The following is a 24,954-nucleotide window of genomic DNA, read 5'->3' as shown; positions in this document are numbered from 1 at the left end:
TAAGACAGAGGCTGAAGTGTGAATAGCCAGTAGACATTATGGATATATTTTAAAAAAAACAACTTGCAGCAAAGCAGTACATTTTAACACCACCTTGCAGATATTTATTGCCATAAAGAACCTGCAAGTACAATTAACCAATCGACCAATGGTATTTACTGAGCTGTTACTATGTGCAGAACACTGTACTAAGTGCTTGAGAGAGTACAACATAATGGAATTAGCGTTCATGTTCCCTGCCCATTCCGAACCAGGCCAAGGTAAGAGGCATGTATGCCCGACAGTAGAACACCGGTGCATCTCAGAACTCCTACAAATTTCTTCTCCACCAAAAAGTTCAATGTTTCCCTTCTCTCCAACATCAATCAATCGTATTTATTGAGCGCTTACTATGTGCAGAGCACTGTACTAAGTGCTTGGGAAGTACAAATTGGCAACATATAGAGACAGTCCCTACCCAACAGTGGGCTCACAGTCTAAAAGAGTGGGCTCACAGTCTAACATGGCAGAGGAAGAGGGAGAGGGGAATTTAGGAGATGAAGCTGGCTTTTTCATGTCATCATAATCCTTGAATCCACGCTGTTCTGTATTATTTTATCATGATCATCTTTAAACTTCTCCTCCACTACCCCCACTTGAGAAACACTTTCGTAGGCCCATTTACCAAAAGCTGGCATGTCTTCAATTCAGAATCAAAAGCTTGACATATACATGGCAAAAACAAGTGTTTAAACAAGCATTTTTTTCCATAATTATCTGAATAAAATGAAATTCTTAAAAGTTATAGGTTACCTTTGTTTTTACAAAGACATCAAGTAAACAGCTGAGTAAATTTAGCCAATAATGGTGAATGATTTTATAGCTTACATAAGCTGTGGTTCACTAATTAACATGACATCATAACCACCAGGGAAAACGTCAGTTAGAGATTTATAAGATTTTTGATTTATATCTCACACACACACACACACACACGAGACGGAGTCAGAAGGGCCTGGGTTCGAATCCTACTCGACTCCACCTATTTTTCAACCTTGGACAAGTCACTTCAATTCCCTGAGAGTCAGTTACCTCATCTGTGAATTGAGGATTAAGAACTGTGAGCCCCATGTGGGACACAGACTGTGTCCAATCTGATTAGTTTCTATCTACCCCAGTGCTTAGTACTATGCCTGACATGCACTAAATAATAATGACAGCATTTGTTAAGCGCTTACTATGTGCAAAGCACTTGGATATGGCTCAGTGGAAAGAACCCAGGTTTGGGAGCCAGAGGTCATGGGTTCTAATCCTGCCTCTGCCACTTGTCGGCTGTGTGACTTTGGGCAAGTCACTTAACTTCTCTGGGCCTCAGTTACCTCATCTGTAAAATGGGGATTAAGACTGTGGGCCCCACGAGGGACAACCTGATCACCTTGTAACGCCCGCAGCGCTTAGAACAGTGCTTTGCACATAGTAAGCGCTTAACAAATGCCATCATCATCATCATCCCAAGCGCTTAGTACAGTGCTCTGCACACAGTAAGCACTCAATAAATAAGGTTGAATGAATGAATGAATAAAAGAGAGAGAGAGTGACAGTACATAATTACCAAATGCTTCTTTAGATCAGCAAAGCATCATAGACGTACAGTCAGTCTGAGGAAGAATACCCAGAGGCTGGCAAACACACAACTGAAGGACAACACTATTACGTACTGTCCTGCTGTTACCCAGAGCATATAATGACTAATGATGAAAGGCTAGACAAGGAGGTAGAAAACTGACTCAGGAATGTGAATGTGTCATCTGGGAGTCTAAAAGGATACACTAGAATTACATGCTTGATCTGGGAGACTCAATCAGAATGTGAATCATCAGTGTAGCAAAGGTCAGAGGAAGCCAATAAAATGCATGGAAATTGTCGTCAAACATTTCCACATCTATGAGATATACCACAGATGCCACATTTGTCTTCTCAGTGGTTCTGGTCAAGACAACTACATGAGTAATGTCCATCCGTATGTCCATCCATTCTAGTGTCTGTCTGACCTAATGTCCATCTGTCTGCCCGTCCATCCTAATGTCCGTCTGTATGTCCATCCATCTGTCCATCTGTCCAGGAAGAGCAAAGCGTGGCTTTGTGATCTTAGCTAACCACTGCACTTCCGTATACCTCAGTTACCTCATCTGTAAAATGAGGATTGAAACTGTGAGCCCCACATGGCACAGGGACTGTGTCTGACTTGATTTGCTTGTATCTATCCTAGCACTTAGGACAGTGCCTAGCACATAGTAAGCACTTAAATACCATCATTATTATTATAAATAAACTTACATATACATACACAATAATCATAACAATGATAATAATAATAACCACAACCACACTTCGTGATAACCACTGCCACCTCACCTCGCCCCCTCCTCCCTCACCTCCCTTCTCTCCTTCTCCAGCCCAGCCCGCACACTCGGCTCCTCTGCCACGGCTAACCCCCACACTGTTCTCCACACATAGACCCATTCAGTTCTATGTAGACATACTTTTGGCATCCTAATTGACAAAACACACATTCTATTGTCTTGTAAAATATACTCCACTCTCAGTGAAGTGTATAACTATAACAATATTTTTCATTTGGTCCTCTATGCTTATTCTGTTCTGGCCTGTCCTGCCGTCATCCCTTGGCCCATGTCCTACCTCTAGCCTGGAATGCCCTCCCTCCACACATCCGCCAAGCTAGCTCTTTTCCTCCCTTCAAAGACCTATTGAGAGCTCACCTCCCCCAGGGGCCTTCTCAGATTGAACCCCCCTTTTCCTCAGCTCCCCCTCCCCATTGCCCCAACTCCCTCCCTTTGTTCTACCCCCCTCCCTGCCCCACAGCACTTGTATATATATGTATATATATATATATATATATATATAATTCTATTTATTTATATTAATACCTGTTTTACTCATTCTGATGTGAATATATATCTCTAATTCTATTTATATGAATGCTACTGATGCTTATTTACTTGTTTTGATGTCTGTCTCCTCTTTCTAGACTGTGAGCCCATTGTGGGCAGGGATTGTCTCTATTGGTTGCTGAATTGTACTTTCCCAGGTGTTTAGAACAATGCTCTGCACACAAGCGCTCAATAAATATGATAGAATGAATGAATGAATGAATCAAGTGGCAGGAAGTCATCACCAACATCCAGGCCACATTCACCACACCAGAGTCACCACACTGCTCTTTTGTGGGATGCAAAGAAAATGAACAACAGAGAATCCAAACAGTGACTCTAGGCAGAACGGAAGTAGGATAACACTTTCTTCACTGATACTGTACTAAACCCCGGGGTAGATGCAAGAAAGTAAGGTTGGACAAAGTCACTGTCCCACATGGGGCTCACAATCTAAATCAGAGGAAGGAGGATTTGATAGCCATTTTCCAAATGAAGTAAGAGAGAAGTGGCAGAGTTGGAATTATAACCAGGTCCCCTGATTCCCAGGCTCCTTCCACTTGGCCACACTGCATCCTTACTTGCCTAAGATGCTCTTTGAAGACCCATTCAGTTCTATCTAGACTTATCTTTGGCATCCTAATTGACTAAAGAAATGTTCTACTGTCTTGTAAAATATATTCCACTCAGTGAAGTATATAGCTATAACTATATTTTTCTTTTGGTCCTCTATGCTTATTCACTTTCCAAATCCTTGAAATGCCCAATCTAATTCATACTATAGTTATTTCATTCCACAAAGCCCTAATTGACACCTTCCACAAATCTCCATTTTCTCCAGTTGGTTGACAATCTGCAAACTGATTTATTGTCAAATGGCTACATAATCAGAACTTGTACAATTACAAATATGTCAAAAACTGAATCATTTTCTATGTGTTTTTCCGTATTTCCCAATGCACCTCTTGTGAAGTACCCATCCCAGTGCTTAGTACACTGAGGCACATAGTAGTAACTTAAATATCGCAATTAATATAATCATTATTAAAATGTATCAGGATAATTTCCCATATTTTAGCTTATCATATTTTCCTTTTGTGGCTACAGGAGAAACAGGGAATCAAAACAAACAAAAAACCCTCTCACAAAAGTATCTTTTCCAGTTGCAAAATGTTTCTCTTCCAATAAAAGCAGTGCAGCTGGCTCTAAGCCTGCAGGCCAAGGATCAGAAGAAATCCCTTGGCCATGCTCACTTTTCCAGAAAAATGAAGCACTGAAAAAGTATAAAAATATGTCTGCCTGAAAATCCATGGGTTGGATTCCCAACTTGGTCTTGCCAGTGAGTTGACCGATTTCTCTCATTCCTTCCCCAGATGACTGGTCCAGAATGTTGCTTTATGCAACTCTCTTGTTCCCCTCCCAACCCACTCAGCCACACCTTTGGCAACCTTGGTTTCCTTTACGAATAACAAACCAAGAAGAAAGTTCAATATATGCATGAGAATTGTGGAAGGCTCACTGGACTAAATTGAATTAGCAGGCCTGTTTTTTATTCCTACCACTATTTTAATGGACATGACCTCTCCAGGGGTTGAAATGCAACTCAGAGAGATACAAATAAGTAGGCTGATATCAATCAGTGGCAACTGAGTGCTTACTGTATGCAGAGCACTGTACTAAGCACTTGGGAGAGTACAATACCATAAAATTGGTAGGCTCATTCCCCACCGACATCAAGCAGCATGCCCTAGTGAAAAGAGCAAGGCTCTGGAAGCCAGAGGACGTGGATTCTACCCTCCCTTTGACATGAATCTGCTGGGTGACATTGGGCAAATCACTTAACTTCTCTCAATTTTCTCATCTGGAGAATGGGGATTGACCCCACTTTCTCCTACTTAGACAGATGTGGAACAGGGATGGTGGCCAACCGGATTAACTTGTATCTACCCCAGCACTTAGAACAGTGTTTGGCACAGTAAAATCTTAACAAGGACCAAAGTTATTATTAAAATTATTTTTAAGCTTACAGTCTAGGTTCATTTGTGTCTTTGTGGTTTCCCTGTAAGGTTGAAGAGAAATATGAAGTTGGAGAGGCAGTGAAGAGGGAAAACCAGTGTGAAAAACTTGGGTAAGGATGTTAGTGGAGAAAAAGGGAAAAAGAGACTTGTAGAAAGTAAACTTCCTGTGGGCAGGGATGGCATCTACCAGCTCTGTTGCATTGTGCATTGTATAGTACAATGGTCTGCATTCAGTAAGTGCCCAATAAATACTGTCAATTGATTGATGATCATGGAGGGAACAAATTATATGCCTGCCCTTTCAAAAAGAGATTGAATGCCATTTTTGTTCTTCTATTTTCCTGATTGTAAAATGCTTTCAAGTGACTATTGACCTATCAAAACCTTGATGACTACTCAGTATGCATTGGGCATGCTGAGTGGTAAAATCAGTTTAGTACATTTGAGTACAAATAACATTGAGATTATTAAATTCTCCTCAGCCTTTCAGGATCTGTTTCAGCACAGCATGGAAGTCCTGCCCAGGCGATCGACAGGACACTTATTAACGATCCTTAAACTTGCCCAAACCAGAGATTCAAATGTCCACTATTTGGTCTTTCTACTGTTTCTTTTTTCATTCTAGAAAATCTTTTTCCTCAAACATCTGTCCTCACAAATCCTGAGACAAAACCCAGCTACGTTACTATTAATCAACTGCCACACTGCCTATGCTTTTCCTATTCATTTTTCCTCCTTTCAATTGATTTGCCTCTGAAAATTAAACTTTCCTTTGGTGCAAGGGATAAATTATATATATATATATATATATATATATATATATATATATATATATATATATATATATATATTTTAAATAGGTTTCCTCTGCAAGGCCATTTTTCCCATTTCTCTTCAAATGATGATGCATTGCTGGGATCAATAATCCTGCTCTAATGCCATAAAACAAAACCTAAGAATTCATTGGGAAGGATTGGTAAGACTCAGAAAAATCATGTTTATATTAAGGAAATGGAAGATTTCAAAAAGTAATTATAATGGTAATTTTTTACTCCAAATATTTATCTGAACCATTGCGTTTATACTCATAAAAAATACATACACTTAGAAATAGATGTATTGCAATGAACTGTGATGTTGGACCAAAAATGGAATGTTTTCCCATAAATTTTCTTAAGTTTCACCCCAACAAAGCAGTATCAAAGTATTCCCTGTTTCATGATATTTACAGAGAGTGGGACTATCAGGAGCAGTTTTAAAATTTATGAACAACAGCAAATGTTTAGGTAAATAAAACAAGACCTGCCTAAGGAAAGAAGCATAACTCCATATTATGAACTGATCTTATGAATGCGGTTCCATCAAAAAAGAAGCAAACATGGGCATTTTAAGATAAAACATCTCTCCCCACCACTCCAGGGAATTGGAAGTGCAGAGGACAAGACCAAGGCTTGGGTAGAGAGAATATGGACAATATGGCAGTCACACACAAAGCCACATCAAGGGCATAAAGGAGGACCAATGGAAAATGCTTACTATTACACCTTGAGTGAAAATAATAGGGAAAATCTTCCCCTATGCAGAAACAGTTTGGAAGCGCAACTCCTGAAAATACAGAGTTTGCGTGTCCCCCAGCTACAAGGCTCTTTTGTACACAGATGGGAAGTTCAAATATGACCATCGAACAAAATCATACCACATAAGAGTGAAAGTTGTGGGAAGGGGGATTATTCTCTTTTCTCTCTCAGTAAGTGTTTGTCTACCATGCTGGTTCATGTTTATGAGAGTCTGCTCTCCTCCTTCCAATGTTTTTAGGCCATCAGAATCACCAACATTTTACTTCAGTAACAGGAAATCCACTAAACAGATTACCTTATGGATATCGACAGGTGCGATCTTGGAGGATCCACTTAGTGTTGCTCCACTCGGGGCTGAATCTCTTTTGTCTTAAATTGCCGGATTCTCTGTAAGAAAATGACAATTCATTTAATCAAAAACATGAAGTGGGATACCACAACCTGAGTACAGTAATGAAAAAAAACTTCTCCTTATGGAGTTTTGAGGTGATCATTCCTAGATCTCTTACTGTAGTGACTACTGCAGATCATAAAAAGATGCAGCACAGACTAGTTGGGTCTCTCTGGGAGAAGAAACTCAGACTTCCACTCCCTGTGCACTGCTCTTCATTTATTCCTTGAACACCTTGTTTATGAGAAATGCTTCTTCTCAAATTTGGACTTTCATTATCACTGATTTCTCATATCCCGAACTGCACTGTTGTGATCACAGCCCTTATTTTGAAATATGACTCTACAAACCTTTTTTCTTTAATGGATACAAGCAAAAAATAATTATTGTAAATTATAAGGAATTAATATGCAAGTAATTGCATGCCCTCATGTTACTTAAATTATATATCTATCATATTTTAAATGGTCAAACTGGACACATTCAGAAAGATGGTCTAGAATACATCTCCTGTAAATTGCCTTCCTACCCATCTACTTTGCTACCAAAAAGTTATAGATTTTGTTTTCAAACTGCTCCAAAATCACTTTTAGAAGAGGAAAAAATATAAGTATATGATTGAAATAATAAGATTATGGAAGACAATTTCAATCCACTGAAATTTGAGAATTTAATGCTCTTTGAATAACCTTGGGAATATATGAAGGTGAAACTTGCTATAGTTTTGACGATGAGCCCAATAGAAATTCTGTTCCTTCATGCAACTCACTGAAAACCTCATAGAATTAAACCTTGCAACTGATATGCTGGGTTGAAAGAAATCAGACCACTAAACCAGCAGAGCTGAAGCTCTAAAATTTATCAGTATAGTTATTTTATTTATTTGCAAAGTTTAGGGCCAGTTGTTGGGTAGGGACCGTTTCTATATGTTGCCAACTTGTATTTCCCAAGCGCTCTGCACACAGTAAGTGCTCAATAAATATGATTGAATAAATGAATGAATTCACCTACCAGTTCACCAAATTATAACTTGGACCATCACAATCTACAGTGCAGGTCTCTATTTCAGCATTTTTTGGTGACCAGTGCTATAACATGAACTGAAGAAACAAGGCTTGGATATACTTGATTTCACAGTTTGATGCATTATTTTCCTCATTATGCATACAATTGTATTTATTGAGCACTTACTGTGTGCAGAGCACTGTACTAAAAGCTTGGGAAGTACAAATCGGCAACATATAGAGACGGTCCCTACCCAATAACGGGCTCACCCCTTTCCATATACTTGTTCTCTCCTATTCATACCCCATTGGACCTTGTCAAATATTAGGATGAACCATATCCCTCTATTTCAAAAGCAAAAAAAAAAAAGCTGAAATTGAAGGTTTTTTGTCGTTTTTTCTTTTAAACAATAGCAAAATGATAACATGGAGTTTTGATGTTCTCATTTCTAGGTCTTTTTCTGTAATGACTGTTTTAGACCATCAAGAGATTCAATTCAATTGTGTTTACTGAGTGCTTACTTTGTGCAAAGTGCAGCATGGCCTTGTGGAGTCGGAGGACCTGGATTCAAATCCCTACTTTGCCACTTGCCTGCTACGTGACCTTGTGTAAATCACTATCTTCTCTTTGCCTCAGTTTCCTCATCTGTAAAATGGGGATTAAATCCTCTTCCTTCCTACTTAGTCATGGAACGGGGACTGTGTCCAACTTGATTAGGTTGTAGCTATCACAGCACTGAGAACAGTGCTTGGCAAGCAGTAAGCACTTAAGAAATATCATTTGAAACAGAAAAAATAAAAGAGCGGCTAAGCCTAAACATCAGCACCATCAGAAAACAAATCAACTCATGAAACCATTGCTGTCATTTCTCATGCATGAGATCCAGGGGAAAGTGAAGGTGAGTTGAAGTGACACCACTCATTTATGGACAGAGATCCTCACATCTGGCCAATTTCCCAATATCGACCCCTTTATAGGTGTCTTTACGAAGCAGATCTTCCTTTTTTAAAGTCTACCGAGCAGTCCAAGTAAAGAGGAGGTGGGGCTGAGAGGCAAAGCAGGGTGGAGCAGGGTCTTGCCTAGGTTTTCTCTGGGGCTCCATGGCCAAGAGACAGAAAAGCTGGTAGGAGGCTCTCTTGTTTTTTTTCCAAGTGGGACCTGGTAAAGGAAGCTCAGCAGGCAGCTTTCCTCCCAATCGGATCTTGGTAGACCGATTTCCCCAAAAGTAGACCTGCTGGATGGAACCAGAGAAGTGGGTAGGAGGGGCACCAGAGTTTTAACCGAAGGAATCCAAACAACAAGAAGCCCTTCATTTGTCAAGGCAGTCTAAATTAGTTAGCCATAAATGTTTTGTTTATCCTCTAAGTGCTTCCGTGGCACAGAAGGGCTGAATGGAGGTTGGGAAATTGGGAATCATAAATGGAGTTCTCCTGGGGGAGATGTGATTTCCGAGGGGCTTGAGAAATGGGGAGAACTGTAGTCTATCAAATATAAGGTGTGAGGGAATTCTGGGAATGGGAGAGAGTGGGCACGAGGTTGACAATGGGAAAGATGAGAACAAGGCACAGTGAGTGCCTCATTATTCTGATAATCCTGAACACTTACTAAGGAACATACAGGCAAAATGGCTTTGGAGAGTCATTTTCTCTGTATAACACAATTAGTTCCCTAATGAATAAATAACCCTTTGATCTTTGTTACAAGGTGCTGCTCAGTCCTGAAAGCAAGGGTCATTTTTGAACTAACTTTAGGATCACCCTGAAATGATACCATTGGTGAATGGTGATAAAGAGAAAGTCATAAATTGGTAAAGAATCTTATTAGCCACTATCACCATTAGCTAATGAGAATGGATAATTACATGCTTAAATTCCAGTGATTTAGTGGCAGAGACAAATGCATGTCAAAGAGAAACAGAGCAATAAGGGAGACGACCCTCTCCTTGAATCCTTTGACAAGGTAAACAGAGACTCCTTTCATCAGTGGAAGTTCACACTGTGGAAACTGCATGACATCCATTAAGTGCTTTGCAAATAGAAAGCACTTAATAAATGCCATTATTATTATTATAGAAGAATTGGTGCTGATGTGGAAAACAGCACTGGTTCCATGGAAGGTTGAGTTAAACCTGGGGAACCAAGCCGCATTTCAAAAGTTGGCAAGGCACAAGCAATGTTGATATGATGAGAAAAATCATTTTGAAACGTTTAGCTAAGAATGTACTTTAAAAAACTACAAAAGCCTTAAGCAAAATCATTGCGACACTGGAAAAAAATGTAATTAGAAGCCTGAATTCCGTGGAGGAGGGGCAATAAAGCTTGGTCTTCGATAGACTGAGGCTGTCATGATCCCGTAACATGCAAGGTGAGCCGGGTTCGAAGTGTACATCTGTGTGTCATGAGCTTGTCTGTCCTTCAGTTGATCATATTTATTGAGAGCTTACTGTGTGCAGAACACTGTGCTAAGCACTTGAGAGAGTAGAATATAAGAACAGACATATTCCCTGCCCACAATGAACTTACAATCTAGATGCAGAGAAACTGTAAAACAGTTCTAGGTGTACTCTTTTGTCATATGAAATTATATTGATAATGTAACTCCCTCTATTCTGTTGGCTTCTTGTGAGCGGGGATCATCTATGCCTACTCTTTTGTACTGTGCACTCTCAAAAGCTTAGTACAGTGCTCTGTTGCATACGGGAAGCAGTATTGTCTAGTGGCTAGAACACAGGCCTAGAAGTCTAGACTGTGAGCCCACTGTTGGGTAGGGACCGTCTCTATATGTTGCCAATTTGTACTTCCCAAGCGCTTAGTACAGTGCTCTGCACACAGTAAGCGCTCAATAAATACGACTGAATGAATGAATGAATGGAAGGCATAAGTACCTGGGTCCTAATCCTAGCTCTGCCGCTTGTTTGACTTTGGGAGAGTCACTTCACTTCATTGTGCCTCAGTTGCTTCATCTGTAAAATGGGGATTAAGACTGGGAACTCCATGTGGGACATGGGCTGTGTACAACCTGGTTAGTTTGCAGCTACCCTGGAGCTTAATACAGTGCCCGGCACAGAGTTAGTACTTAACAAATCAATCAATCAATCGTATTTATTGAGCGCTTACTGTGTGCAGAGCACTGTACTAAGCGCTTGGGAAGTACAAGTTGGCAACATACAGAGACAGTCCCTACCCAACAGTGGGCTCACAGTCTAGAAGGGGGAGACAGAGAACAAAACCAAACATACTAACAAAATAAAATAAATAGAATAGATATGTACAAGTAAAATGAATAAATAGAGTAATAAATATGTACAAACATATATACAGGTGATGTGGGGAACAAATGCCACTAATTGATTGATTGATTCTGTCCCCACTGCTCAAAGATGACATGAAATGTAAAAATCCAAGCCCATGCAGCTGAGGGAAATTTGAACAAGATTTACAGCACACAATCTTGCTTCTCTCACAGGTCCTTGGACTAGAACAGAGTGAACTATTTTTTCAACTCAAAGGACTTGGAGGGGTTTTTTAATGAAAAGTCACATGTAAGCACAGTGCTTAAGTTCTCTATTACAAGTTATATAAATTACAAGTACAAGAAATTGGCACAGAAAAAAAGAGTCCTATGACTACACAAATACAAGTAAAATAATTTGCAGATAATAATAATAATAGTGGTATTTGTTAAGCACTTACTATGTGCCAAGCACTGCTCTAAGCTCTGAGGAAGATACAGGGTAATCAGATTGTCCCACGTGGGGCTGTCTTAATCCCCACTTTACAGATGAGGTAACTGAGGCACAGAGAAGTGAAGTGGTTTGCCCAAGGTCACATAGGAGACAAATAGCAAAGCTGGGATTAGATCAGAGTCAGATCTTGAAAATTCTAACAGAGCAAAAAATTGAAGCTTGCCCGTTTTAGATAATGCTCCTTGTGTTAGTGGAAATAAATATACTGACACTTTCCTGGGCAAAGAAAATAGAAAAATTGTCTATACAAATTCACAAGTAAATCCTGGGAACCCCTGAATATGCACTGTTAAATCACAGAGTACAGATTATCACTGAATATCAAATAGTAATACCTTCTATGGATTTCATCTCAAAAACTCATGATATACACCATATCAACCTCCATTCTCTTGCTTTGGAAAGAAGGTTAAAATACATTGCAGAAATAACCTTACTTTATCATGGACTTATGAATACACAACCTCGTCCTACACACTAATGTGCCCTTTCCACACCAGAAAAAGATTTATCAATTCTATTTTACAACTGTCAAGGGAACACAACCCTTAACCTTTCTTTCTCCTTTAGTTTCTGAAGAGCAAATAAGAGGAAGTAAGAATGTAAACGGCTGGAATGAAGGGAGGGGAAGTTGATTCTGAAATGATCTTTCCAATCTAACAAGAATTAGACCTGTAGCATCATTTTCAAATATGAAAGACAACTATACATACATACGCAAGTGCATAAGCATATATGTGTGCAAGCCTATATGTGCAGGTATCTATATGTCCACCTTTTGGAAGATGGCTAGCAATTTCCCATAATTTTTTTTTACCTTAAGTATCCGTTTGGTTCATTATAATAGCCAACTTGATTTATCTATTCATTGAACAGTTCTCATTTTCCACGGTGATGCAATCAGTGACAGTTATTGAGTGCTTACTGTGTGCAGAGCACTGTACTTGGCACTTGGGAGAATACAATATAAAAGAATTGGTAGATATATTCCCAATGCACCAAGTGCTTACAGTATAGAGGAGTGAGACAGGCATTGTAATAAATTACCAGTGTGTACTTAAGTGCCAGGGGGCTGGGTTCTAACCCTGGCTCTACCTCTTGTCTGCTGTGTGAGTTCATTTCTCATTAACTTCTCCGAGCTTCAGTTACCTCATCTGCAAAATGGGGATTGAGACTGTGAGTCCCAAGTGCGACAGGGATTATGTTCATCCCAATTTTCTTTTATCTGCCCTAGTGCTTAGAACAGTACCTAGCACAGAGAAGCAGTAATACCTCTCAATGCCTGCATTCAATATGCTGGTTGGTCTTTCCTCTATAACATTCTCTCTCCATTATTACTGCCACTACACTGCTCTGGGCCAAATTGTACTTTCCAAGCACTTAGTACAGTGCTCTGCAAACGGTAAGCATGCAATAGGGTTGAATGAGTGAATCTATCCTGATTGACTTTTGCAACAGCCTCCACCCTGTCTCCAGTCACTTCCTTTTGAAGTACATACCTTCTCTGCAACAGGATTACTTTTATAAAGCATAATTAAGCTCATGTCTATCCACTCCTCAAAAAAAACCTTCAATGCGTGCCTATTTAACTTTGCATCAGCCAAAAAATTCTAATCTCTGGCTTGAAGGCACTCAATCAGCTCTCTCCCTCCCACTTATAATCGCTCTTTTCTCACTTTGTTCTTCTCAAGCTGCGTCAACCTCTTGCTCACGTTCCCCCTTCTTCCTAGAATATCGTCCTCCTTCACATCTGGTAGAACACTGCTCTCCTCAACTTCAAAAGCCCTTCATAAATGACATCTCCTCAAGGATGCCTTCCAGTCACTCATTCATGTGATCCTATTTGTTGAGCACTTACTGAGCACAAAGCACTGTGCTAAATGCTTGGGAAACTATATTATATCAATAGATACAATCCCTGCCCACAGCAAGCTTACAGTCTAGAGGGGGAGACAGGTATTAACATAAATGAAAGATTTGTACATAAAATATGTGCACATGTCCAAATACGTACATATACATACATAAAACTAAAAAAAACCTCTCATGTCCCCAAGTCTCTCCCACTCTCTAACCACTGCTTCAACATGTCTGCATCCCCTCAGAAATTGGTTCTTCTCCCCATCAGCACTGATTCACATATCTTGATGCTTTAGTGCTTCCTCCTTCCTGTAATTTATTTCAGTCTCTCTCTCTCTCTCTCTCCCCCCCCCCATTAGATTGTAAACATCTCGAGGTCAGGGAAGATGAAATCAGAAGGACTATACCACAAGGGCAAAGACAGTATATCTTGTGAGCAAAGGCTATTCTGTTCCTCTAAGCCAAAGTCATTATTGTTTCAAAATAGCATCACATTTTTAGTTTAATTCTTATATTGATCGTCTAGGCCAACCATGCGGAAGGAGGCAGTGTTAATGGCAATGGTAAACCACTTCCATATTTTTTTTTTTTTTACCAAGAAAACTCTATGGATACACTACCAGAATAATTGCAGATATATGTGGGGTGTTGTGGGAGAGATGTGTTCATGGCGTCACTGTGGGTCAAAGACAACTCAATGGCATAAGACAAGACAAGGCTAACCACAAACCAACAGGGACAACCACAAGTTCAATGCACTCAGTTTTTCCGTAACAGATGTTTCCACTCTGTGAATCAGATAGAATGCTGTTAGGGATTTAGAGATCTTTCTTTTCTCTGTATAGGACTTACTATAATGGCAGAAGAAACAGTTATTTATGGGCACATGCACTTGGTCGGGACAATTGCCAAATAATCCATTGATTTCAGTGTACAGATTTTTTAGCTCAATTTTCCCTTTCTTACTACAAATTTGAATTAATTATGCTGAGGAGACTCTTCATATTTCAACTGGGATCAAAATAAATACGCATCTGTTTACCCATATGTTGGTGGAATGACTTATCATTTGTACAAGGTGAGACCACATTGAATGTTTATTTCCTGCCTGAGGATAAGGTCACCATTCTTTCAAATTGCAAAACCAAATTAAGTACAAGATAATCTAAACAAATAATGTTACCTAGAAAGAGCTACTTCTCCTGTCACAACAAAATAAGATATATTCGGTGTTCAAGGCAGCTATAAAAAGAAATCACCAAAATTACATGGATATCTTAATACATGCAGGCTATCATGATATGCACTCAAAGATAGTCTGAGGCACTGATTTCAAAATGCAATAATTCTATTTTTCATGCAAAGTTTTTATGCATTGCATAAATATTATTAAGAACAATGAAATAAATAATAACAATAGTATTTGTTAATAGCTAAATATGTGCCAAGGATTGTTCTATGTGCTGGGGTAAACACAAGTTAATCAGGTTGGACACAGTACATTTCCCACATGGGGCTCACAGTCCAAGTGGGTGTGTGAAGAGGTACTGAATCCCCATTTTGCAGATGAATAAACTGAGGCCCAGAGAAATAAGATGACTTGCCCAAGGTCATATACCAGATCCCTGGTTCTCTGCCTCCTGGGCCCGTGCTCTTTCCATTAGGCTACCGGCTTCAATCAAATTATGTTATCCTTCTCGTAAAATATTTTGGCAATTTTATCAAAAGCTGTGAGTTTTTTTGGTGGAATGCACTTATTTTAAATAATCAGAAATATCTTTGTAGTAAAGGAGACCAACCACCAGTTAAAAGGTAAGGAATACTCTTAGCTGAGCCAGAAGGGGGATTTCTTACCCTATAAAGAGGACAGGCAGAAGAAGCAATAAACAATGAAGCAAGTAACCAGTAACATTCCCTGAACATCTGATGCGCACAAAGCACTGCATTAAGCTCTTTGGGAGGACAATGGAAAAATCAGGCCCAATGCCTCCCTTAAAGGAGAGACACATACTACAACAAAGGCTGGTAGGTGCCAATCAGGAGAGAGAGTTGATATTTGTTGAGCGAAATCTCTGCAAAAACCAGGCTATCAAGAAGCCATTTTGAAAACAGGTCCTAAGCCAATCGATCAATCAATAGCATTTATTGAGTGCTCACTGGGGGTGGACTCCTGCACTAAGCGCTTGGGAAAGTACCTGCACATATTTACTATTCTACTTATTTTGTTAATCATGTGCATATAGCTTTAATTCTATTTGTTCTGACGATTTTGATACATGTCTACATGTTTTGGTTTGTTGTCTGTCTCCCCCTTCTAGACTGTGAGCCCATTGTTAAGTAGGAATCGCCTCTATATGTTGCCAACTTGTACTTCCCAAGTGCTTAGTACAGTGCTCTGCACACAGTAAGCACTCAATAAATACAACTGAATGAAGGAATGAATACAACACCACCAAATTGGTTGATGTGATCCCTGCCCACAAGGAGGTTAAAGTCTATACGGGGAAATAGACATTAAAAGAGAGGAGCAGGAAGTCTGTGCAGTTGAGGAGTGGAAAAAAAAGGGGGCATCAGGAATATCTATGTAGTTATTGAAGTCTCCAAGGATCAATGAAGGGATGGAGAAAGAAAGAATATGAAAAAGGGATCCAAGTGGCTCAGAAAAGTTCACGGTGGTGTCTGGTGGATGGTAGATGATTGTTTCTGTTACCTGGAGTGGGTGTTAGAGGTGGATGATTTGGGCTCCTAATGAAGGGAAAGAAGGGATGGGGGAGGTGGAATAAGTACAGCAGGACTGAATCATATCACTGCAGAGCTTAAAAGTATAAGCATTCAGAAGTTGACTTCCTTTTGGAGTCAGAGCCAGTGGGGGATTGGGAAACAGAAGTGGTGCCAAGGGAGTAAGGTGAAAGGAAGATTCCTAGGAAATGATTAATAATTCTGATTACAGGCATCAGATCAGGGAGAAAGAGAAAGAAAGGTGGGGTGGGGGAGAGAAGAATGAAGAATAAATCAATTTATAATTCGGTATGTACTTTTTGTGAGTAGACCTTTGTCGAGCTACAGATTGACGTTTCATTCAGGTTTCAGGGAGCTGTCTCTGGGCAGACACACTATAATGGATATGTGAGTGTGTAGGAAAGAATGGCCCCAGGATTTTCAATATTTCAAGTGATTCTAGTTGTGATGCTCCATAGGATAACTGTAAAAACTTGAAAGAACAAAAGATGTAGGACTACTGATAATCTGGGCAGTATGTTTTGACTTGTAGTCAGTGAGTGCTCCTCAAGTGAAAAAATCCTGCTGTGCCTCTGGCATAAGTAAGTTAAGAGATACTCAACTTGCAAAGCCAAACATATCCATTTCACTTGATATCACATCTGTGGCTTCCCTGGATAGTCCAGAGATGATTTACTGAAGAAGAAGGTTAGAAAAGAGGATACTGGAACAAAAAAGTAACCAAACAAAATTCTGTGATGTAACTGAAATCAAACTAATTACTAGTACCAGTCTAAAGCCACCTTATAAAGTCAGAGCAAACTATTGATGATTTTTCAGATGCTAATATTAAAAATGAAGTGACTTTCAAGTACATTTCCACTATTAAAAATGTTCAGATATTAAATTATCTAAGAATGTCCAGTTGTACAATAGGCTAGACATGCAAATCCACAAGAATTCATTGTTTTCCTTAAAAAAATCACTTCTCAACATAGCCAAATGTATACTTTTTGCTTCCCTTTTAAATCTTGATTAAGGATAAATGTACTTGATAAAGGAAACAATCTCCCTTTCCTTATTCATTCATTCAATCACATTTATTGAGCACTTCTTGTGTGCAGAGCACTGTTCTAAGCACTTGGGAAGTACAAGTCGGCAACATATAGAGATGGTCCCTACCCAACAATGGGCTCACAGTCTAGAAGGGGTCACAATCCTCATATTCCATCAACCAAATCAATGAAATTTAGTGAGCATTTATTGTGTGCAAAGCACTCTACTAAGAGCTCGGCCAAGTGCAACTAAACACTTGGAAGAAAAGCAGCATGACAGTGGAAAAATCACAGGGCTGGGAGCCAGAGGACCTGGGTTCTAATCCCAACTCTGCCATTTGTCTGCTGTGTGACCTTGGACAAGTCACTTTGCTTCTCTGTGCCTCAGTTACCTCATCTGTAAAACGGGTATTATGACTGAGCACCCCATATGGGACAGAAACTGCATTCAACCTGATTAGCTCATATCTATCAAAGAGTTTAGTACAGTGCCTGGCACATAGTAAGTGCTTAACAGAGACCATTAAAAAAAAAGGGAAAAAAAGAATCATAGACATGATCCCTGCCTTCAAGGACTTACAATCTGCTTCACTAAGTCCTTCTTCATGTAGCTATTTAACCTAGAAAGGCCAAGCAATAGCTCCCTCATCGCAGAGAAAGTTGCTACGATAATGCAGGTCAATTCAGTCTCAAATTTTGGTGGATGTAGACATTGAAAAAAATGAGCAATAGAGTATACCGATCCTATTCTAAGACAGCATGGTCTAGTAGAAGGAACACAGACCCTGGAGTCAAAGAATCTAGTTTTCGTTTGTTTTTTAGGGTATTTGTTAAGTGCTTATACTATGTGGCAGTCACTGTAGTAAATGATGGAATAGATACAAGATAATCAGGTTGTATACAGCCCATGTCCCACACAGGGCTCACAGTCTTAATCCCGGTTCAGTCACTAGTCTGCTGGTTGGCCTTGGGAAGGTCACTTCACTTCTGTGTCCCTCAGTTATCTCATCTGTAGAACGGGAATTCAAACCGTGAGCCCCATGCAAGACAGGGGCTGTGTCCAAACTGATTTGCTTGTATCCACCCCAGCGCTTAGTATGGTAAGTCCTTAAATACCATAATTGTTATTACTATTACTAGTACTAGCAATCCCAAATTTACAGAAGAGGTAGATGAGACACAGAGAAGTTAAGTGACTTGCCCAAGGTCACACACCAGACAAATGACTTAGAATCCAAGCCCTCCAAGCACTTTCCACTAGGCAAGACTGCTTCATTAGGGAAATACAAAACAATTAAGTGGCATGACCTCAGTTCATTAGGAACTTACAATGCAGTACCAGTATGTCTCATTATTTTCTGTTTTGTGCCATAAGCTTCTTGTATTGCTACTTTTAATAAGCAAAGTAGAGATCACCATCACACCGCTAAATGTAAAGTGCTTTAGACATAACCCTGGTTTGGCAACAACCGTTTTTCATTCTCTGCCGTTAATCCCCGCTGACCAGGTTTATGATCCAGTTCACTGAAACCATTATGAGTCCACTGTGTATTCTGGGAGGAAATTCACTGAGAGCTAAAAGCTGATTCTCTGACTACTCACAATAAGAAAGGAGCCAGGTTCATCCCCACTGTTTTGCAAACTTCTATTATCCTTAAATTAATTATTTAAGTAGCACTACGGGCCAGGGAAAAGACAACCTTGAAATTTTCCTCAGATTCAAAATGTAATGATTGATGTTTGACACTTTAAATCATACTTGTATGGTTAAAAAAAATTTCATTCCTGATAGTGCACTATCATTTTACCCACCTTCTGCTTGTGACTGAATCTTTCTCTGCTGTTAAATTGTAAGTTCCATGAGGGTGAGGATATTGTCTTTTACCGCTGATATAATGATGATAATAATAATAATAATTCTGGTATTTATGCCAAGCTCTGTAATAAGTGCTGGGGGGGTGGGGTGGAGGGGGATACAAGAAATTTGATTGGATGCAGTCCCTGTCCTACACCGGACTAACAGTCTTAATCTCCATTTTACAGATGGGGTAACTAAGGCACAGAGAAGTGAAGTGATTTACCCAAGGTCACAAAGCAGACAAGTGGTGGAGTTGGGATAATATGCCAGGATTTACTGCTGTGTTTCGTTAAACAGTATATGCTCAATGAATACTACCAACTGTGATCACAGAGGTATGGAATTAAGGAGTTTTGTCTTCGATTTTACGGGGCCTCATTTGTCTTTTCCTATTACTTCAGAAAAATATCTACCGGGCCATAAGTAACGCTTTTGTTTCTATATAACTTCAGAATTTTTTTTAATGATTTTAAAGGCAAGCCGATCTTAAGACCTTCTGAGTATTTAACAGGCCCTATCTGTTGGAAAATTCACTTCTTGGGAGTAAGTAAGGCTTTTAAGAGACAAGAATTGCTCCACACCAGAAGCTCACTAGACTCCAGCCTAGGTTGACAGACACTGAAAAGATTCAGCAGTCCATCTCACACACCCAAACCAAATATTCTTGAAGATCTCCCAGCCTACAGGGCCAACAGGTTAGAAAGGGAATGAAAAAAGTCATAATTATAGAAATGATTATGGGGAAGAGAAGGCAGTGTGGGTTAGAGGAAAGGTCATGGACTGAGTCAGGTGAGTTAGGTTCCGATTCTGCTCAACCACTTATCTACCTGGTGACTGGAACAAGTCACTTAATTTCTCGGTGCCTCAGTTTCCTTCTCTGTAAAATGGGGATCAGCTATCTGTTTTATTTCCTTCCTCCTTCTTCAACTTGTGAACCCTGTGTGAAGCAGGGACTGTGGCTGATGAGATAATAATAATAATTGTAATAATGGCACTAACTTGTTAAGTGCTTACTATGTGCAAAGCACTGTTCTAAGTGCAGGAGAGGATACAAGGTGATCAGATTGTCCCATGTGGGGCTCACAGTCTTCATCCCCACTTTCCAGATGAGGTAACTGGCACAGAGAAGTTAAGTGACTTGCCCAAAGTCACACAGCTGACAATTGGAGGAGCCAGGATTTGAACTCATGACCTGTTACTCCCAGGCCCGTGTTCTTTCCATTGAGCCATGCTATTTCTCTTATTGTCTACACGCACTGCCTAGAATTCCTCAACAACAACTCTCTCCTCGACCCCCTCCAGTCTGGCTTCCGTCCCCTTCATTCCACGGAAACTGCGCTCTCAAAGGTCACCAATGACCTCCTGCTTGCCAAATCCAACGGCTCATACTCTGTCCTAATCCTCCTCGACCTCTCAGCTGCCTTTGACACCGTGGACCACCCCCTTCTCCTCAACACGCTATCTGACCTTGGCTTCACAGACTCCGTCCTCTCCTGGTTCTCCTCTTATCTCTCCGGTCGTTCTTTCTCAGTCTCTTTTGCAGGCTCCTCCTCCCCCTCCCATCCTCTTACTGTGGGGGTTCCCCAAGGTTCAGTGCTTGGTCCCCTTCTGTTCTCAATCTACACTCACTCCCTTGGTGACCTCATTCGCTCCCACGGCTTCAACTATCATCTCTACGCTGATGACACCCAGATCTACATCTTTGCCCCTACTCTCTCCCCCTCCCTCCAGGCTCGCATCTCCTCCTGCCTTCAGGACATCTCCATCTGGATGTCCGCCCGCCACCTAAAGCTCAACATGTCAAAGACTGAGCTCCTTGTCTTCCCTCCCAAACCTTGTCCTCTCCCTGACTTTCCCATCTCTGTTGACGGCACTACCATCCTTCCCGTCTCACAAGCCCACAACCTTGGTGTCATCCTCGACTCCGCTCTCTCATTTACCCCTCACATCCAAGCCGTCACCAAAACCTGCCGGTCTCAGCTCCGCAACATTGCCAAGATCCGCCCTTTCCTCTCCATCCAAACCGCTACCCTGCTAATTCAAGCTCTCATCCTATCCCGTCTGGACTACTGCACTAGCCTTCTCTCTGATCTCCCATCCTCGTGTCTCTCTCCACTTCAATCCATACTTCATGCTGCTGCCCAGATTATCTTTGTCCAGAAACGCTCTGGACATATTACTCCCCTCCTCAAAAACCTCCAATGGCTACCGATCAATCTGCGCATCAAGCAGAAACTCCTCACCCTGGGCTTCAAGGCTGTCCATCACCTCGCCCCCCTCCTACCTCACCTCCCTTCTCTCCTTCTACTGCCCAGCCCGCACCCTCCGCTCCTCCACCACTAATCTCCTCACTGTACCTCGCTCTCGCCTGTCCCGCCATCGACCCCCGGCCCACGTCATCCCCCGGGCCTGGAATGCCCTCCCTCTGCCCATCCGCCAAGCTAGCTCTCTTCCTCCCTTCAAGGCCCTGCTGAGAGCTCACCTCCTCCAGGAGGCCTTCCCAGACTGAGCCCCATCTTTCCTCTCCCCCTCGTCCCCCTCTCCATCCCCCCGTCTTACCTCCTTCCCTTCCCCACAGCACCTGTATATATGTATATATGGTTGTACATATTTATTACTCTATTTATTTATTTATTTATTTATTTTACTTGTACATTTCTATCCTACTTATTTTATTTTGTTGGTATGTTTGGTTCTGTTCTCTGTCTCCCCCTTTTAGACTGTGAGCCCACTGTTGGGTAGGGACTGTCTCTATGTGATGCCAATTTGTACTTCCCAAGCGCTTAGTACAGTGCTCTGCACATAGTAAGCGCTCAATAAATACGATTGATTGATTGATTGATTATGAATATCATGTATCAACCCCAGAGTTAACACATAATACACAGTAAGAAGTTAATACTACGATTATCCTTATTATTATCATCATCATTACTTGTGACCCCGCAGCATACATATATCATAATTACCATCTTATTACTTGGAATGATTCAGGGTCTGATGAGGAGATGGCTCATTATGATTAAACACTGACTCACAGAGTTCCAATAAAAATCAGTCTGGCACCAGATTTACTCCAGGAAAGAAAAAAAAAAAAAAAAAACAGTTTTTATCCCTTTTGCCCAGGCTTTCAGTAGGAAATTTAAAAACCCAGATTTGAATTGTATAACTAAACAAAATCAAACCATTAGGAGTTCAGCCTCAGGAGCTTGATGAGTTTTACAATGTTTAAACACTTCCCTGAAGAGAGATGCCTGTTCTGAGCTCAGGTGATCCATCATTTTCATTTACCACAGATGCATTAGAATAGTCTAGGGCAGAGTTACAGCATCACGTAATGATGACAAGGGTGATCATGAAAACGGTAACAATAATCTGTGGCCTGATTGAAAGCATTAAGACATTATGTTGGCTTCCTATTCCATTTCTACTCACTCTACAGAGCAGGGGGCATTCAAATGAAATCTCATTAATTGGGATTTCTGGATTCCAAGTTGCAAACGAAAGGCTCTTGCCTCGGTTTCAGATCCAAAATTATTTACATGATAAACCCCTCAGATAGAGAAAGTGGAGAAACTAACCTCGACTAGATTGATTCTCAAGCCCTGTCTTGTGAAAGCAGATGGATCCTTCGGTTCAATGGTTATATTCAATATAATAGCATTACATGAGCAAAAAAAAGGCTTTCATAAGGTCAGAAACAAAACACAGGTAAACATGCCATGAATGTATAGCAAATAGGCCCCCACTTTTTGGTGTCTATTATTTGTTTCTCTCTGTGTATACCAGCTACCATGCAATCGACCGGAAAATAGATATTGAGATGCAGTTTCCTTAAGAAACTGGCTTGCTGGAAGGAAAGAATAAAGTGTCCCCAGTTCAGAGACATTAACGCTGCGGCATCTTTGGTTCCAGGCTGAGATGTCTTGAACTTGTCTTGAACTTGAGGAGAAGTGTGCTGTGTCTATAACGGTGGATGTGTTAAAAAGTGTGAGGATGGATGGGGTAGAAATATGTGCCTTGCATTAAAACACATGGACTTCCTTTTCATTTCAGAACAAGACATGTGACACGAGATGGAAAGAATGGGCACTACCAAGGATCTCCCGCATCTCTAGATTGATGAACTTTTTGTGTTATGATTAGCATGACTTGGTTCCTAAATTTTATCGCTAAAATGGCCAATCCATTCACAGCACAGCATTTTACTGGTTTTTCAATTCAACAATACTTTTTGAGCACCTACTGTGAGCAGGGAACTGCACTCCAGGGACCGACAGAGAATGATAAAATGTGGTCCCTATTGGATTTTGCTTTTGATGTCACTGCATGATATAATCAATAGCCACCATTTTTCCAGTCTCTTTATCCTCCTTCTTGTCATTTATTTTGGGCCCATCTCTCTTGCTAAATCAAAATCTCCTGAAGGACAGGGAGCATATACTCTAACTCTACCATACTCTCTGTTACTTAGCACAGTGTTCTACCAATAACAGGCACTCACTGAACCTAATTAGTTGACTGATCATTATTGTACTTGGAGAAAGACTCATGTTTCCACTGGGCATGGAGTGCAATGAGTGATTTCTGAGGGTAGGGGTGTGTGTGCTTAGGGGATAGAGCACAGGCCTGGGAATAAGAAGGACCTGGTTTCTAATCCTGACTCCGCCACGTCTGCTGTGTGACTTTGGGCAAGTCACACTCTCTTGGCCTCAATTATACCATCTGTAAAATGGGGATTAAGAGTGTGAGCCCCATGTAGGACAGGGACTGTGTCCAATCCGATTAATTTGTGGTTAGAACAGTACTTGACACATAGTAAGCATTTAACAAGTACCATAATAATTATTATTATTTTTACCAACTCTGTTACTCTCTCAATTGCTTAGTGCAGTACTTTGCACACAGTAAGCACTCAATAAATACAGCTGATTGACTGACTGATCATCATCATCATCATTAATCATATTTATTGATCACCAAGTGAGATGCAGCGTAGCCTGGTGGACAGAACAACAGGCCTGGGAGTTAGAAGGACCTAGGATCTAATCGTGGCCCTGCCACTTATATGCTGTGTGACCTTGGGCAAGTCACTTCTCTGTGCCTCAGTTCCCTCATCTTTAAAATGGGGAGACTGTGAGTCCCATGTGGGACATGGACTGTTCCCAACCTTATTATCTTGTATGCATCCCAGGGCAGTGTCTAGCACATAGCAAGCATGTAAATATAATTTTTTAAAAATGTATGGGTGGTCTTTGACCACATTTCCCAGCTTCAGGTAGAACAATACTCCCAGTCTGTCAGGAATTCTCCTGCTCTTGGACTGTACCCAAACTCTGTCAATCACTAAACTTGCACAAGCAGATAAACCAACCAGCCAACCTTGAAGCTAAAGGACCAAGAGTTATCTAACTACAGAAATGTTCCATGTTACACCCGATCCTTCTTGATAGGTATTTGCCGGAGGACAAATAATAACATGCAGAAAAGTCTGACAGTGTGTATTTGATGGTGTTTTGCAGAAGGATAAATGAGTGGTGTTAACAGCATCAGACTGAAAAGCAGTTTGTTTCCTTTTCTTTTATGTTATTGGTAAGCCCTATGTGTTACTACTATCCTATAACTACCCCAGCACATACTTCAGAAATATGACTACAAAAAAAAAATCACCTTTGCAGTTATTTTCAAATTTATGATGATTACACATTGATGACCAGAATGCAGCCCATTGTGAGGATCCCTATAAATTGGTCACTATATCCATAATGAACTACATTTCAGCGGTGCTAAGAGTCAG

The 24,954-nt window shown here is 40.6% G+C and overlaps 1 protein-coding gene across 1 annotated transcript in view; it reads right to left on the bottom strand.

Annotated features, from left to right (window-relative positions):
- Positions 1–24,954, bottom strand: part of CDH18 (cadherin 18) — a 452,445-nt gene that overhangs the window by 308,844 nt on the left and 118,647 nt on the right. The window contains exon 2 of the mRNA XM_038770457.1: positions 6,821–6,912. The gene's annotated coding sequence lies outside the window, so the exon portion shown is untranslated. The remainder of the gene's footprint in view (positions 1–6,820; positions 6,913–24,954) is intronic.

Source organism: Tachyglossus aculeatus, chromosome X3 (genome assembly GCF_015852505.1).
Source record: "Tachyglossus aculeatus isolate mTacAcu1 chromosome X3, mTacAcu1.pri, whole genome shotgun sequence".
NCBI lineage: Eukaryota > Metazoa > Chordata > Mammalia > Monotremata > Tachyglossidae > Tachyglossus > Tachyglossus aculeatus.
Note: the sequence above shows the minus strand (reverse complement) of the source record. Positions and strands in the feature narration are given on the sequence as shown.